The sequence below is a fragment of the Oncorhynchus clarkii genome, chromosome 30 (assembly GCF_045791955.1).
Source record: "Oncorhynchus clarkii lewisi isolate Uvic-CL-2024 chromosome 30, UVic_Ocla_1.0, whole genome shotgun sequence".
Taxonomy (NCBI): Eukaryota; Metazoa; Chordata; class Actinopteri; order Salmoniformes; family Salmonidae; genus Oncorhynchus; species Oncorhynchus clarkii.
The window spans coordinates 25,587,509-25,606,217 of record NC_092176.1 but is presented as its reverse complement, the minus strand read 5'-3'; the positions used below and the strand labels follow the sequence as shown (position 1 = coordinate 25,606,217).

Here is an 18,709-nt window from a genome sequence, read left to right as displayed (position 1 = left end):
ATGGCCTTGCTGCGTCTTCACCCCACAGATCTTTCAAGGGATTTCTAAAGCTGTAGGCTACAGCCAAACACTTTGAACCCAGCCAGCTACTTCATCTGGGTCCCTGGGAAGACAAGGAGCTTTTGTAACAAGGAGAATTCCAATGAATTTCCATATTCAGTACCAAGAGCATAACATTTTAATGGGCTACAATGTTTCTACTAAATAAATAATGCTACAGAGAACATAAATCTCAAGGAGGCTTTAATTGGAATCTATAGACAAAAAGCCCTGCTCGAGAAAATGGTGGCTGACAGGACAAGTGCTAGTGGTGATAAAGGCATATTTCACTGTGTTTTCCTGACCACAGTCAGCTCTCTTCATAACAAAATGCAGGGTGAATGGAATATGCCTAACCAAGACAGTGGTAGCAGCATTAAACCTAAAATATAGGTTTCAAATGAGCAAATCAGCTGGGAAGTGGAATCACTCTGAATACAGAAATATAACCTGCAAGTAAAGAGAACAAATATTAAAGAGGAAGGAGAAAATGGAGAGACAGATTGAGATAGAGGGAGAGAAAGAAAGACAGACTGGGACAGAATGGCCCTTTAACCATCTCTAACTTCTGCCTCTAATGCAGCAGAGATTCAAGAAGGCTTACTAGAGCCTCAATTAAACAGCTCCATGGGAGTCTCAGAGCGCCGCAGAGAGCAGCCAGTGACAAATGAGAGCTAGCCTACTGCCTTTAGCAGCTAGTGAGAGCTCAGTTCCTCAGAGCAGGCAGACTCCTATTGGAATATCCAGGGCTTAATAGAACCCGCTTAATCTTCCAAGGATTCTAACGCCCATAAAAGGGTAATAAAACGCTGTGTGGAGATTTTAAACACGTTCCCCCTTCGCCTTTACAGGAGCAGCGGGGGAGGCAAAGGTGTCACGACTTTCCAAATGAATTCAGGTCTGGGTATAATAATACGGCTTTATTATAAAAAGGGTCTTAAATAAGGATTCCTTGTCTGGGTAGGCCGAGAGAGAGCGAGAGAATGAGCGAGAGAGAGAGAGAAAATGAGAGCGAGGCAAATAATTATCTGTCGAAATGTCGCCCTTCGCTGACGTTGCCGTGGAAACCCCTCTCTTTCCTAGACACATTGTGGAGGAAGGAAGCCAATAGGACGGCTGAGGCTGTAATACTGAGGACACAATGAGCGGTGGTGGGTTATCTTAATGATGATTATAATGGGGTGTAATGGAGGCAGGGGGGACCTGATGTGTCAGCCTGAGACTCTCTATCTCCTCATTAAAACAGTTTGCCAGACTAGACCAGGCCGAGGGAGGGGCCATACACTTCACACGCGCACACACACATGCACACACACACACAGCCAGGTTCTGCCTTCTCATTCTAATGAAGGGCAGGATCTGATTGTGAATGTGTTATGGTCACATTACAATCCCTATTACTGTCTGGTATGCCTAGGGGCTGATGGTAACATGGTATGCTATCATATATGGCCCTCAGCTACTATCTGGTTCATACTGTGTTGAGCATATGCCTACAGCAAACACACAGAGACATGAGAAGTGATCCATCAATGGAACAACATGTTTGTTATTGTTGAGAATGTACCAATACATTAACAAGTTTAGATTGTATTCTTGTCTGATGGTAAAGCGAGGGCCTGGTAGTATCCAAGTGACAGGAATTCTTCTCTGACATGTTTCATCACAGGGATTAATGCTGTTACAAGAACACTTCAATTGGTAATACTTACCTACCGCCCAAAGCACCATTTCACTGTTAATACTGTCACCGCCCAAAGCAACTAACAGCTCTCCTCGCAACTGAATCTGATGACTGTCAACTGTAGTTCCACAGTCAATCACAACCTTCAGGTTTACACTTCTCCTTCATCTCTCAGGACAAAATGTTATCTTCCTGAAAAATCTCACAATTTCATTCAGCAGGCAAGCCAAACTGCACCAATAAACATCTGAGATAGTCATTCAAATTAAGCCGTAACATGGGTACAAACACATGAAAACACATGGAACAGATGGAGAAAAAGCAGTGCTTGAGGACAGCCCCACTGTGTATGTCCTAGGCCTGGTTAGGGCTCGAGGAGACAGTGATACTCCCGTATTCAGTGCACGGGAGGTCAGGGACAATTCATTGGTTAGTGCACAATTTGACATTGACACTCCCTTGGGGAGTGTTGGCATCACTGTTCACCAGATGACATTTCAGGCCACTATTGATCTTTCTATGGTTGTTCCTGTGGCCTGCGTACTCTGGGGATTTGGTGTGGCACTGAGAGAAGGGAGGAGGGGATGGAGGGAGGAATGGAATGAGGGATGGAGGGAGGGGGTGGATGAATGGATGGAGAGACAAATGGATGGATGAAGAGAGGGAAAGCGGGATAGATGGAGGGAGGGAGAAAGGGACACCAGATGGACGACAGGCTTCAGGACACCCCCTCTGTGACTGATGTGTCCATCGGGGACGAGGGTGACCTCTGTGACCCCTGGGGTCGTTCCACAGCTGTCCTGTCTCTGACACCCTTCACATCTGACCCTCTCTGTCCCCCTGGAACATCTGGCCACCACTCCTCTCCCCTCCATCCCTCCCTCTACACTGACAGGGTTCGTTCCAAATTGCACTCTATTCCCTTTACATATCCCTATGGGCCCTGGTCAAAAGTAGTGAACTATATAGTGAAAAGGGTGCTATTTGGAACGCATCCAGAGAGACAGAGCGGGCAGATGGTCTGTGCTGCCAGCAACCAGAGCCATCAATAAAGGATTAGGTGGTCCATCATGACACCATGTCTCTCACAGAGAGAGACCATTATGTCAGTCTGAGGAGATTGACTGATAGTTGATGAGTCTTGGATGTTTTACATGTAAATACAGGTTGTGCATTACTTTTATTTATTTTTACCCTACCAGCCCCTCCTGATTACAGCAGACTAACGGACAAAATGTTTCGCCCACATGTACGGTACATGAAGTTAAATAATTATACATACAGTATATTCCAAATTTCCTCAAGTGCTGAATTTTCACACACAGCGGCCAATCCATCATTCATTCTGATGTTAACTCCAACCTTCCAATGTCCACAGACTAACCAATCTTTCCCAGTATAATACAATTTTGCTATTTCCTTTTGCAATACATTCCTCCATTTTACTGTGATGTCTTACAAGGGTCCTGAACCTCCCTATTTCTACCATTTCTACTGATATTGCCCTAAAAAGGAATACTTTACCAAGAGTATAATGGTATTTCCCATTGACTGATCGTGCATGACTTACTTCACATAAACCTCTCTCATCTTGGGGAGAATAGGTTGTGAATAAGAGGTTGTCCATAATCAATTATCAATGAACAAAATACAAGAGGATTTCAATGAAACAACAACAGACCATTGAGAGCCAAAGCAATTCTACTGTGTGCGCATATAATTACTATTTTTGCATCCAAACATATTGGTTTACTTTAGTAGATACCCAAATGAAGGATGACTTGCAAATAATAGAACATAACCCGTTGTCAACGCTTTGTCAACGCTTTGTCAACGCTTTGCCGTTTATTTCAGGCACACCTGGGATGGCCACCTGCAAACGAGCCCGACCTCCCTCTGGATTAGATATCTAAATCATGTCCTAATTCAGTCGCCAACCAAACCATCACTCATGCAAATCAGAGAGGTGTATGAATAACCTGGCCACCACAGCCACCACCGTCAATGTATGCAGTACAACCAAGAGAGAGGGGGAGTAATAAACCTGTATGCAAATAAAGTTTTAAAGTTAGAACATAGGGGTATGTAAATTCTCTCCATCATGACCAGAGGCCATTGAAGCCTGGCGCTGTGAAAAGAGAGAAGAGATCCAAGCCACCCCAGTCATCGCAGTCACCTCGCCCACCGGGCGTTCTCCTTTACAAGGCAAACTCTGCAGTTCGCTCACATCACATCATCACTTTACCAGAACATGAACAGTCTGGGACGTCCACAAAAAAAAAGGATATATCTAAAATAAATAAATAAAGTGAGGAGTCTCCTGAAGAAGTTGGAGGAGGCAGACGGTTCTGTAGAAAACACACTCCACCTTGATCTCCCTCCCAGCTTGGCACTGCTCTAACAGGAAACTTTCCTGTTTCTCAGTAGTGGAATTCACAACGTTGAGCTTTTTCCTCTTTGACCTCTCTAGCGTCTGTCGGTGCATGCCAAGGCCTAGCTACCTCTAGCTCACGACTGAGTGGCTGTGGAAAATGACTAAAACAGGTACTGGCAGGAGACAGGAAACCCACGCAGCCTTGAGAATCAACACCTCATTGCTGCTTGCCTGCCTGTGATCCATTCTGTTACAAGAAGAAAAACAGAAAGAGGCGGAGTGGTTTGATCTAAATGATTTTGGAGGATGATGAAGGAATGGGAGGCCGGCTAGCTGAGTAGCAGCAAATCGTCACGTTAATAATCAAATCACAGTGAAATTTGCGATGGTCAGTTTCTTCATCCTCACACTGTTTAATCTGCCTGGGAGCGTTTGGAATGGCATTTAGCGGGAGGCCAAGGCAATGCTTTGTGAAATCACTCAGATATGTTCATGGGAAATGAACAGGGAGAGGCTGCCAAGATATGTAGAAAGTGGGGACAGCTGGCGTGTTTCAATTAGTTTTGTCCATTGCAGCTGACAAAAGGACTCGGATGGCAACAGAATGGGATGGGTGTGAAGCTGTAACACGTTTACTGTCAAAGCCTGCACATCCACTGTGGGCACCTAATGTTCATTTGGAAGAGCTGGGCTGGGCTGGCAGCCCTGTCTGGTATGAATCAGTGTCTCTGTTTCTGCATGCTGGGCTTGGATTCAAATCCACATGGACATATGTGGCACCAGGCATATGCCATCTTCTCCTGTGGCACGTGATTGTGTCGAAGGGGGTGATGCAGATTAGCACCTTTTGTAAAAACTCACAGAGGTCTCTGAAATGAGGTGTACGTACTGGTCACCCTTGGTCAGTTCAGAGAAACACTATGTTGATAAATGTGTCTGTTTTAAAAAATGTATATTTTGTAATTTTGTATATTGTACGTTGAATATACGTTTGATGTATTTATGCAGAATTCATCTGAAAAAGGGACCCTCGTCTCAGTAGGACTTCCCTGTCAATATAAAGGTTTATTAATAAAAGTATGGATGCCTGTATGTTATGACTGGACAAAATCTGGCCCAAGCCATGTATTTCTGCTTCAGTGGTGGCCAAACAAACCCTTGTTCCACTCTAAACTTTAATTAAACTCTGGTCACAATGAGTTCCAGAAGGACAAGACCCCTTCACCCCCTCCCAAACCCTAAAACCCATCACTCCCAGCCTCATCTGAAAACCCCTCGGGTCGTATGAGGTCAGTGCCACTGAGACTTCCTGAAGAAAAGAGGGCGGATGACATCTTTCAGCCTTTCAACATAAAGCTCAAGTCTAATGGCTCTTCTGACACACACAGGCCACCCTGCAGTCTGGAATGTGACCCCTTTCACCGTTGTTGACCCCTGACCATGGCAGTTGCCCTGGGGACTGTGTGGACAGACAGACAGCGGGAGAAACATCTATGAACTTCAAGGAAATCTCAGGAAGTTGTGATGTGCGGTGCGGCGTGGAGCTGAGCGCACTAGCCTTATCAATCCATTAATTAGCACGACACGCTCGCCTACTGGACTCGAACGCAGTGGCGGCAGCTGTCTCGATTGATTACAGGAGAGGACGCAGCGCTGCAATTACCTAGATGACTGGAGACAACGCCTGCCACTTCTAATAAAGGCTCTGGACTCCTGTTCCCCATCATGGAGCAGTGGAGAGAGAAAACCAACCAATGAACCAACCAAGCCTCCCCACCTTTCCTCCTGGATACCTTCAAGACCTTTTCAGAGTCTCTACAGGGCACCACAAAGCTCAGTGTGGGCTGTAATTCTTTAGCTGTGTGGAAGCTTTACTTAGGCTTGCATAATGCCTTAGCAATCTCAACAATACTGCTTTGTTGCCCTGCAGGACAGCATGCTTTATTGAGACCAGCAGCTGGTTTACATACCACACAGAAAAGAGGGAAAAACAGGACAGGAAAACAAGACCTCCAAGCTTCAAGTCTCAGCAGAGATGTGTTTTTAGGATATGCTTTTTTCTGGGGATCTGAAAATGTAAATAAAGGTACTCCACCACACCAGTTCAAGAATGAACCTGCAATGAGCCCACATGTCACTAAGTGGATATAGTATTATCTTTCAGTGACTGATTACTTCTCAATGGAAGGAAATGGCTGAATGAAAATCCTTCAACAGATCCCAAGTGGCATGACAGGGAGCTGAAAGAGCCTGCATACTTGTCTTCTCCACTCTGATCTCTATTTCAATATATAGCCTAACTGTTCTCCCCTCTCGACCCCAAAAGCAAAGCAACAATTGGAAGGTTGACAGCTCTTCACCATTTGTCATACCATCATTCAATGTTTTGTTGTTTGCGGCCATAGCCGTTCAGAACCATGAAGGTGTAGGATAAATATTTTCTGCTAGATTGTGTTTCGTCAAGTGCTTTCAAGATAACTGTGTCAATTCGCTTTGAATTGGATATTGATGTAGATTCCCACCTGTTTAATCCAAATGATTAAAAATGGTGCTTTTATAAAGAGCGGGATATGGATCGCTTTCCAGTAAAATACTAGTACAGCCAGCTTCTTAGTGAAGCTAAGCTTACATTCAACAACAAGAACAATGTTGTCAGTTAGAATGAGATCATCCATCGACTGTTTCTGTAATGTTTCCATGTTTTACCTTGGTGTTATTGCATGCCCAGCCTTCGAGTCTCTACGGTCTCCAATGATCAAAGGCTTTAGATTGCTGCCTGAATACCTACAGTATGTACTCATTAGAGCTTGTCAATGGTCTACCCTTCACCAATGCATTCCTGCTTCCAATTGAAATTCCACACAGATGACTCACATCGCACTCATCCAAGAATCACAAAGACTAGCCTATAAATCACAGTTTTTCAGAGTAAATATATGCTCTCAGAAACAGATAGGCCTAGCTCCTAAATGCAAAAGATTGACATATGCCTATTGGATGGGCTTGTGCACAGGACACATACAATGCCTGAGACAAAATGAACGATTCATGGATTAATGGGTAATCAAAGGAAATGAAATATATACAGTTTGTAATGGACCAAACAGAATAAGAAGAATGCACTTTTATTGATTCAGATAAAACCACTAGCAGACTGTTAAATATGAGTTTCCATGATAAATACACCCACTGTTGTTCATCCCCTACAAGAGGAATAGTACTGCTAGCAACAACACTATCTACCAGACCAGGGTAGGGGGGGTTGGAGGGCTGTTTCTCTATAGATATCAACTCTGTGATATTGAAAGTGCCCGAGGTTAGGTTTCAAATGCAAGGACACAAGCTGTCCAGTAGACAGACACACTGATGCAATCAACACCACGCCTATAGGAGGACTATGTTCAGAGTGTAACCAGTGCTAAGCTGCTCCTGGGGTGCTTAACCATTAGGCTAGTGCTGCAGATGGAGACGGGACAGCTGTTGAAGATGAGAGAGCGAGAGAGCGAGAGAGTGAGTGAGTGAGTGAGTGAGTGAGTGAGTGAGTGAGTGAGTGAGAGAGTGAGAGAGAGAGAGAGACAGAGAGAGAGAGAGACATAGAGAGAGAGAGAGAGAGAGAGAGACAGAGAGAGAGAGAGAGAGAGAGAGAGAGAGAGAGAGAGAGAGAAATGCCATTTTCCTCCTCTAATTGCCATACATTGAAAATGAGTAAATCTCAGCAGAAAATAGAAAATAGCTCCACTTCATTAGTCAGAGCTGAAGACAGTGAAGGAGGGGGCGTTTGTAAATGGCACACAGAGAGGGGAAGAAAGACAGAAAGATAGCCCCTTTTGCTATACATCTCTTGTCAAAGCTGATGACATACAGTGAGGGAAAAAAAGGTATTTGATCCCCTGCTGATTTTGTATGTTTGCCCACTGACAAAGAAATTATCAGTCTATAATTTTAATGGTAGGTGTATTTGAACAGTGAGAGACAGAATAACAACAAAAAAAATCCAGAAAAACACATGTCAAAAATGTTATAAATTGATTTGCATTTTAATGAGGGAAATAAGTAATTGACTTAAGTAGTCTCTCACTGTTCAAATAAACCTACCATTAAAATTATAGACTGATCATTTCTTTGTCAGTGGGCAAACGTACAAAATCAGCAGGGATCAAATACCTTTTTCCCTCACTGTAGTTATAAGACTAAGGTGCAGATGTTTAGACTAGTTCTCATGCAGAGCTTAACTAGAAAGACACACAAAGCCTCCTCCACTGTTTGGGATCCCTCATGTCCTCCACACAGACAACAAAAGGGGTGAGAATACGCTGGTGTATCAGGTTAGCAAACACTCCCAGTGCCTCCTAGCACCCAATCCATCATTCTCGATTAGAGTGCTGCCATGAAGAGCAAGAGGGAGAGAGAGAGCCATAAACACACATTCAGAGGGAGAGAGGAAAGGAAGGAGGGAAGAAGGGAGGGAGAGAGAGAGAGAGAGGGGAAGTTAATAAGGCAGAGGAGAGGAGAGAGGGAGCAGAGGGCAGGAAGTCATGTCAAGAAAACTAATGGAGACAAGCCCATGAGCTGTGGGGCTATTGTAGGCTGACTCCCTGCTGCAGGACACACAACTCTGTCTGCTCTCATCACTGACATACACACACACACACACACACACACACACACACACACACACACACACACACACACACACACACACACACACACACACACACACACACACACACACACACACACACACACACACACGCACACTTTGTGCTGACAGGGCTTGAGGAACTGGGCCAACACTCGGCAGCACCAGAGTAGCCATGTTAGTCAGTTTCAAAACTGATATGAGCTGTAGCATTTCACTTTACTGCTCTACGTGCAGAGAATAATTGATTTGTTTTGAGCACAGAGAAGGAGAAGGTGTGACGGCTGGGGGATTTGGAGCCAAGGGAGAAATTGGACTCTGATTCAGGAGATGAAACCGGTCTAAACAACTGGAGGAGCTTCTGGCTCACTGTTACACACGGCAAGCTGAAATGGAACAAATCAAATACTTGACTATTATCTGATGATGATTTCGCAGTACCCGTAGCATCTGCATGCTGTCTTAAACCTCTGGATGGGAAAGACAAAAACCAGACTGAGGTATCTCTCTCTGAGTTGATTGTGTGTAAATGCTTGTGCAAAAAGTGTCTCAAGTGTATTTTATTAGCTTTAAAGGGGTTGAGGCACAGACGGCTCATCCTCTCTGAAGACCCTGACCCCTCTACCTCCGTTTCTGATGCACCTGATCCAAGATTAGCCTGGCGTTACAGTGGGCTTGTGCTGATAATACTGTTAACACACAGCACTATACTACAGCTGGTCTACAGGGCCTCCTGTAGGGCCTCCTGTAGGGCCTCCTGTAGGGCCTCCTGTAGGGCCTCCTGTAGGGCCTCCTGTAGGGCCTCCTGTAGGGCCTCCTGTAGGGCCTCCTGTAGGGCCTCCTGAGCTCCCCAGCACAACACTGCATCTACTTAGTCTATCACTCAGTCAACACACCCACTCCAAACCTTAGGCTGGCCATACCGCACATCTGGATGAAGTCCTTTGTAAAGAAAACAAAAAGCATCCAACTATCTCAAGACCATTACATCTATTTGTAAGGCATGTGTGTCTGTGTAAAATCGTTGACCTATGTAGTGATAACTGGTGCTCAGTGCTCCCTAGGTGATGTAGAACTCTGTCTCTACTCTCCTCCATTTCTACCCAAAGCAAACAGCACTGGTCTCTCAGTCCTGCTGCTTCCTCCTCTCCACAGCAGCACTAGAATAACAGGCTCTCTAGTCGCTTCTCTGGGTGTCTGAATAGGGCATTAGAGTGAGCAGCCATTAGTGGGCCAGTCAGAGTCGACCGGGCCCAGAACCGCAGAATGGGGAATACCAGCGGTAGCCAAAACCAACAGCCAAACAGCAGACCCCGTGTCTGAACGAATTACCGCTTGTCTCTCTTAACAAAATATGGAGAGCGATTAATAACGCTGGCAAGGCCATGCGGGGGTAAAATATGGAGTTTGATTTGAGCACAACTCTCCTCAGTGGTGCATATCTCATTACTCATTTGGTCATGTGTTGAGACCAGGGCTAATTACCGGGGTCTATCACTACTAACCCTACATGTGTGGTGCTCTTTGGAACAGAGAATGCTGTAGTCTGTAGTCTCAGCCTGCTGTGTGGTAGCAGACAGAGAGGCTCTGTCTTAAAGTGAGCCCTGACAGCAACACATACACTAACTTTACGTCTCCACATGATGGAGAGCTAGTGTACTGTACAAACACCAGAAGTGGACCACCCGACTCTTATGAAAATACTTCATATGCCACGGCTGATATTTCTGTTTGCTTGGACTCATGCTTCCCTAGCGTGGACTCTCATCTCACACAGCATCCTTCTGGCATGCCCCCTCCCTCAGCGTGTGGAGTATGGATGTTTTCCTCCCTGTCATGGAATTTAAACCCTTTTATGTCCATCCTGTTCTTGGCTACGGATTTATACTCTTTCTAACTGCTTCCCAAAACATCAAATCCATTACAAGCATGTTAGTAATATCCATCTAGGCTGCTGACTGTCCTCTGCCAGTGATTGTACATTATCCAAGCATTATCCTGTTTGGCTACAATCACCTACTATCTGACTATATTAATGAACGTTACAGCCTCATCTGCAAACAACATTGGCTCTGAATGAACAATGCAGATGGGCTAAAAGCACACAGCTGGGATCTTCTTCAAACAAAACACAGCAGCTGAAAACACTCACACAACAACTGGAGCTAGGAAGAAAGGGTTGACACACACACACACACACACACACACACACACACACACACACACACACACACACACACACACACACACACACACACACACACACACACACACACACACACACACACACACACACACACACACACACACACACACACACACACACACATTACATTACATTACATTACATTCAAGGCTGACTAGCTTTAGAGGTAAGATAACCATCATGCATTTCCCAGCCAAAACAACACAAATACCTCTGCCTACGCTGCAGCTGATTGTCTTTCTCTTGGAGAAGGAGATTATTATACTGGGTTCAGATGAGTGGTGCCACAGCACTAGATCAGCCCCCTACTGAAACGGTCACGGAAAAAATGGAAGCTGCCGTGCTGTTGGTGGCTCATTTCCATGGAGATGAGAGTGTTCTGTCTATGTGACGGAGTGGTCTTATGCCTCACAAGATGGCTGCAGGGGAGAGATTATCTCCAAATGAGCCTTTCCATCATCAGGAACCCTTTGATCGCACAGCCTAGCCATGCCACAGTGAGATAGTTACACTCTTAGAAATAAAGGTGCTTTCTAGAACCTAAAAGGGTTATTTTTCTGTCCTCAAAGGAGAACCCTATGATGAACCCTTTTTGGTTCCAGGTAGAACTATTTTGAGTTCCATGTAGAACCCTTTATACAGAGGGTTCTATCTGGAACCAAAAATAGTTCTACCTGGAACCAAAAAGGGTTCTCCTATGGGGACAGCCGAAGAACCCTTTTGGAACCCTTTTTTCTATGAGTGTAGAGAGGACTGGGCTTTCTAAAGAGGCTAGAGGCCCGGGGCAGTGGAAGACCATAGCTAAGTAGGGTTGTGCTGGGTTGTTTCTACTATCTCTATGCCCTGTCTATACTCTCAGCTGCTGAGGGAGGACAAAGGAGTTCATCCCCAATATTAGCCAGCCACACTCTCTCTGCTCAAAGTGTGTGGCCAGCTGCCGCAGAGAAAATGTTAGCTAACAAACGTTATATTAAACAATATCTCACCCTCTTGTCTTGCAAACATGAGCAGATCATTTATTAAATGGGCCTGCTTCGCGTTTCCTCATGCCTTATTGCTTCAGTACCGTGGTGTGCGGCGGGCTCATCCGAGCGTGGTCGTGATGTGAAGTGATGTCTCCACAAATAGAAATGTCAGCCGAGGTGTAAGAAAGTGTCACCACGAGGTCACAGCCGCAGCAAGTCTGCATCTGTTTTGCTGATTTGTTGCGCAGCGCTGCTGATGGCAGAAGTTTACACATGGGAGGTGTAAAGGTGATGAGAATCACACACTCGGAAAATAAAGACGGGAGGGCCGTGCTGCAGTTTATCATTTAACCCTGACCCCAGACGGTGTCTTCGGCTGGCCGGGGGAATGGCTGATAGAGCCAAGCGGTCCTCAGATGGCCACTGAAACAACTCAACCTCTTCTGTTCTTTCTGAGTGGAGGAGGAGGAGGCACTGTCTGCCTCTGTTGCTCAGGCTGCTCGGTGGTTAGGCACTAAACAGTTTTTATGCTTCAGAGACTAGATAAAGAGTATGAGGATTCAATGTAGTAAACCTCATATTCACTATCCTATCACTCTGTATTGAAATAGGAAGCACAGCTGAGATGATAAATGAATAAAATAATATTGAACAATATGCTATGCAGCAGCATGATCAGACACAGCCCTCATAAACCACCTCCCAGAAAAGAGCTGTGACGGTCACAAGGGACTTCTTAGTAATTGCTCCATTAGATGTTTGCTCCCTTATTGTTCCCTTAGCTGTTTAGTGCCGTCTCTCCAGCAGCACTATAGCTGGATCCATACTCAGTCAATGAACCACTGAGACAGCTGCACAGAGAGAGGCCTAATCACAAAGCCTTCAACTACAATCCCACTCTCTGTCACAACAGCCCTGCACCACCCACTGGCACTGACATGGACGACAGCCGGTGATAAGGATGATGGACAGGTGTTGGGTTTCCTGAAAGCCTGGCAGTGCCCTTTAAGGACAGGAAGACTGGCACTGCACTGGCATGACTTCAAAGGATGCTACTATAACTGGGTTGTGATCGTTAGGGCACAAGGTAACAAAACATTTTAAAACTTAGCTCTTGTCTAGAGTTGTATTGTATTAATAAACTTTTTGCAAGGGAAAACAAAAACAAGCATTTCGTATTGGACAAGTGAAGATTGAAACCAGGAGGCTCTCTCTGTTTCGGACCATTGTTATCCGTTTCATGCCTACTGAACACACTCCAGGTGAAATTGCTAAAATATCTGGTCTGGGCCAATGTTCAGACTTCAAGTCCCCACTCAACACAGTGTAATTCTACATTGGAGCTAAGTTAATATTTCATGAAGAGCGAGGTCTTGCACAGAGGAAGCAGTTGTCTAATGAACTAATAGTCCCTATGAAAGGGGCAACTAGCAAACCACTCAGGGATTGTGTGACATATCAGCATTGACAATACAAGGGAACTAATTGCCCTTCTAGAAAAGACTGAATTGACTGAATCAATTTGCGTTTCTGTCTTAGAAAATTGACTTTGAAAAAAAGAGAGCATATTTTGAAGAAGAAGAAAAACACAGGACAAATGTAGTATGTTGTGTTCTGACATCATTTCCTGAACTGTAATATAAACCTAACAAATCTCTTGATTTCCAGAGCAGAGGAGCGACCAGGAAGGTGCTGTGGCTTAGTTCCGTCGGCACGCCGACCTCCCTACCGCTCTCTATAAATAGAACATGACAATGTCATTGTAATGTTAAATGCTATAAATATTGAAGAAGAAGAATTTATGGAATAAGGCCGTTTAACAGGGTGTGTGTTTCCACTAGTGCATTGGCAGAGCGATGGACAGCTGCATTGCAGGCTGGGAATTCTGTAATAGCTTTTTCTCTCCCTGAAGCCAGCTTCCTGCCTTAAATCAAAAAAAGGCAATCTCTCTCAGTAATGGCTCAATTAATAATTAAACACGCGTCTTATCTCCGCAGCGCTCCCTCTATTTATTTTCATCTCTCTGACAGGGACTACTGCACAAACACCATTAGTACTATCAATAAAAGGAGCATCAATAACACACGCTTTCTCCAAAAACATCACGCAGCTCATCAGCTCTCCTATGATCATGAACAATAATAACTGAGAGGATTAATAAAGAAACAAACTCAAACACGCTTTGGTTTTCCCACTGTTGGTTTTCCCACTGTTTGGTTTTCCCACTGTTTGGTTTTCCCACTGTTGGTTTTCCCACTGTTTGGTTTTCCCACTGTTTGGTTTTCCCACTGTTTGGTTTTCCCATTGTTTGGTTTTCCCACTGTTGGTTTTCCCACTGTTTGGTTTTCCCACTGTTTGTTTTCCCACTGTTGGTTTTCCCACTGTTTGGTTTTCCCACTGTTGGTTTTCCCCACTGTTTGGTTTTCCCACTGTTTGGTTTTCCCACTGTTTGGTTTTCCCACTGTTTGTTTTCCCACTGTTTGGTTTTCCCACTGTTTGGTTTTCCCACTGTTTGGTTTTCCCCACTGTTTGGTTTTCCCACTGTTTGGTTTTCCCACTGTTTGTTTTCCCACTGTTTGGTTTTCCCACTGTTTGGTTTTCCCCACTGTTTGGTTTTCCCACTGTTTGTTTTCCCACTGTTTGGTTTCCCCACTGTTTGGTTTTCCCACTGTTTGGTTTTCCCACTGTTTGGTTTTCCCACTGTTTGGTTTTCCCACTGTTTTGTTTTCCCCACTGTTTGTTTTCCCCACTGTTTGGTTTTCCCACTGTTTGGTTTTCCCACTGTTTGGTTTTCCCACTGTTTGGTTTTCCCACTGTTTGGTTTTCCCACTGTTTGGTTTTCCCACTGTTTGGTTTTCCCACTGTTTTGTTTTCCCCACTGTTTGTTTTCCCCACTGTTTGGTTTTCCCACTGTTTGGTTTTCCCACTGTTTGGTTTTCCCACTGTTTGGTTTTCCCACTGTTTGGTTTTCCCACTGTTTGGTTTTCCCACTGTTTGGTTTTCCCACTGTTTGTTTTCCCACTGTTTGGTTTTCCCACTGTTTGGTTTTCCCCACTGTTTGGTTTTCCCACTGTTTGGTTTTCCCACTGTTTGTTTTCCCACTGTTGGTTTTCCCACTGTTTGGTTTTCCCACTGTTTGGTTTTCCCACTGTTTGGTTTTCCCACTGTTTGTTTTCCCACTGTTTGGTTTTCCCACTGTTTGGTTTTCCCACTGTTTGGTTTTCCCACTGTTTGGTTTTCCCACTGTTTGGTTTTCCCACTGTTTGGTTTTCCCCACTGTTTGGTTTTCCCACTGTTTGGTTTTCCCACTGTTTGGTTTTCCCACTGTTTGGTTTTCCCACTGTTTGGTTTTCCCACTGTTTGGTTTTCCCACTGTTTGGTTTTCCCATTGTTTGGTTTTCCCACTGTTTGGTTTTCCCACTGTTTGGTTTTCCCACTGTTTGGTTTTCCCACTGTTTGGTTTTCCCACTGTTTGGTTTTCCCACTGTTTGGTTTTCCCACTGTTTGGTTTTCCCACTGTTTGGTTTTCCCATTGTTTGGTTTCCCACTGTTTGGTTTTCCCACTGTTTGGTTTTCCCACTGTTTGGTTCCCCACTGTTTTCCCCCGGCTGGCGTTGAGAACACGACAGACAGCACAGGGAGGGAGAAACATATTAAGGGCTTGGGTATTCTGAAAGGATTTACTCCTGTTAAAAATGTAAATTGAATCAGGAAAACAAATTCGCTTTAGCGCAGGCTTGACAATAACCACAGAGGTGGTAGTGTGGGGATAACAGTAATGGTGGAACCATAAAAATATAATCATTCTATTCTATGGGCGGAACATCCAGCAGCAGGATGGATCTTCTGGAGTGACCCAGCTCCCCATGACACAGCACACATACATTAGTGTCTGTCTGTGGCCTGTGTGCATAACGCCCAGACATAAGTGCTCTGTCAATACAGGCCATCAGGCCCTGATAGAGAAAGCATTTCCAGTGAGCTGCGCGTCGCCAAACCAATCTGAGTAGGTACCGCAGTAAGGTTTACCAGGCTTAGAATCCTCCCCAGTGACGGTTGCTTTTTATACAGCCCTCTAATCTGCCTGTGTAGGCTACAGAAAGCCCCTGCAGCCCTCCCTGTGTTCTCGCTACTACACGTCCTGTCAGCCCCCAGCCAAGCTGAGCCCCTCCAGCTAGCTCAGCACTGCCCCCCTAGCCCAGCTCTGCCCAACCCAGTCCGTCACTCTCTCTCTTTCCCTCCCCACCCGCTCCACTCCTCCACTCAGACTCAACATCCTGCAAAGCTGATTAGCTGGTCAAAGGGTCAACCTCTATTCATTATTTAATGGTGAAAACCCACACTGTGCCGCCACTGCGCTGAGGTTAGCTATACATCACAATGACCTGGCCAGTGGAGAGACGCCTGGTTCATTACACACTCTCATCCGCTGGTTCCCCCTGCCCCTGACCCACACCACCTCTTCTCCTCTCCCCTCTATATTTTCCTTTGTGTACGCAGGAGTTATAACTGACTCCATCCTATAATCCTGAAGGCTGTGTGTGTGGAGTATACCCAGCCAGCAGAGCTGAAGCCATAGCCCTGCTATTGACATGCAGCAAACAGCAGCCTTCAGGAACAAAGGGCACTCGGCACCTATTGAGTCAGGCAGAGCTGCAGTGCAGACAGGCCGCTTGATTAGGGACCCTAGGCCGTGTAGCACATAATGAGAGCTTAGAGAGCTACCATGAGCTCTTAGGAGGAGGGGGGGGGGGGGTGTATTCATTCTTCAGCCCTGCAAGGAATGGATTCTCAACAATGGTACTGAGAATTCAGGATATGAAAAATACAAAAGATACTGAGAGCTATTCTGAATTCCACATTGTTTGTGTTATATGGTGTTTATATATTAACAGGTAAGGATAAACGAGGCTAAATCCTCCACAGGAGAAGCTAAAGGGTTTATCCATTTGTTTATTTGTTTACCCTCGCATCAATTAAGCAAAATACTCTCTAACATCTTGATGAGTTCATCCCTACATCCAATTACAGTGGCGTCCTCCTCTGTGACTCTAGCAGTAGTAGCCTAAGACTTGTCCCTCCTTTGACCGTGGCCACAATGAGAGTTAAAAGGTGAGTCAATCGTGTGTGGTGGTGGCAATTGTGTTTTTTCCTTCTGCTCACACTCCTCCTTCCTTTGTTCTGCTCGCCTAATCCAGTATGTGTGGGCCGGTAAGTTTAATGGAAACAATTTATTAAGTCCAGCTTAAAATGCCATCTGCTGTTCATAAGCCTCCCAAAGCCGCTAAGCTTCTGGTTTCGCCTGGAGCTCGCTGTGTTCACGCTTACTGTAATGTGTTGTTTAAAATGAGCACAACAGGTCAAAATGAATCAGGATTACAAGGGCACAAATCCACTTCAGAAATGGGTTTTCACCAGTCTTTCCCCCCCACCTATCCCAAGATGCCCCAGGTTTGCCTCAAGGACCAAAATAGGTTCGTCGAGACACTCACCGGAAAACCCCGGGAGACACAACAGAGCCAAAATTGACTCCCAGGCACAGTGAGAGCGAGTGAGAGAAAGTGAGAGAGTGAGAGAGAAAGTGAGAGTGAGAGAGTGGGAGTGCTATCCTCTCAGACATTTCCTCTCACTAGGGTCTCGTGTTTCCAGTCTCTGGGTGGTAGGTGGTAAGTCACTCCTTTTCAAAAGGAGCTCTGTTTGAGTTTCATAAGAACCCACAAAGTATGTTTATCCTCTCCTGGTGGCAGGACCCATACGTGCTCAGCTGCTACATTTAGCTTTTTATTCACCTTCCAAGAACTGAAAAAAGTCCACTCTGAACTGCAACCAGATCTCTTTCAAAAAATGAAACGTCCCAAAGCTCCGCAGAAGACTAAGACTTCACACAGTTTCTCCTTGAACACACCAACCTACAGGAAATCAATAATTCTCAGGAAGTTCACAACGAAGCTAAAGAGAAACAACTCTGATAGTTAGGTAACATCCGTCCTGTATACAGTGGAGGTTGCTGATCAGAGGACGGCTCATTATAATGGCTGGAACGGAGCGAATGGAATCTAACACATGGAAACTATATGTTTGATGTATTTGATACCATTCCACTCATTCAGCTCCAGCCATTACCAGGAGCCGTCCTCCCCAATTAAGTTGCCACCAACCTGTGTGACGGGCAAGCAATGCCGAACCATGCATAAGACCACCAGCAGTTCTTGACGACTGTGTGATCACGCTCTCCGTAGCCAATGTAAGACCTTTAAACAGGTTAACATTCACAAGGCTGCATAGCCAGAAGGATTACCAGGACACGTACTCAGAGCATGCACTGACCAGCTGGCAAGTGTCTACACGGGCATTTTCAAACTCTCCCTGACCCCGTCTGTAATACCTACATGTTTCATGCAGACCACCATTGTCCCAAAAACGCTAAGGTAAACTGTCTAAATGACTATTGCACCATAGCACTCACATCTGTAGCCATGAAGTGCTTTGAAAAGCTGGTCATGGCTCACATCAACACCCTCATCCCAGACACCCTGGACCCACTCCCAACAGATCCACAGATGATGTCATCTCTATTGCACTCCACATTGCCCTTTACCATCTGGACAAAAGGAACACCTTCGTGAGAATGCTGTTCATTGACTACAACTCAGCGCTCAACACCATAGTGCACTGCAAGCTCATCATTAAGCTAAGGACACTGGGACTGAACAACTCCCAGGACCAATACAACGCTGGTAGGCCTGATCACCAACGACGATGAGACAGCCTATACGGAGGAGGTCAGAGGACCTGGCAGTGT

The 18,709-nt window shown here is 45.3% G+C and overlaps 1 protein-coding gene across 5 annotated transcripts in view; it reads right to left on the bottom strand.

Annotated features, from left to right (window-relative positions):
- LOC139389743 (autism susceptibility gene 2 protein-like) overlaps positions 1-18,709 on the bottom strand; it is a 452,500-nt gene that overhangs the window by 27,435 nt on the left and 406,356 nt on the right. The window lies entirely within an intron of this gene.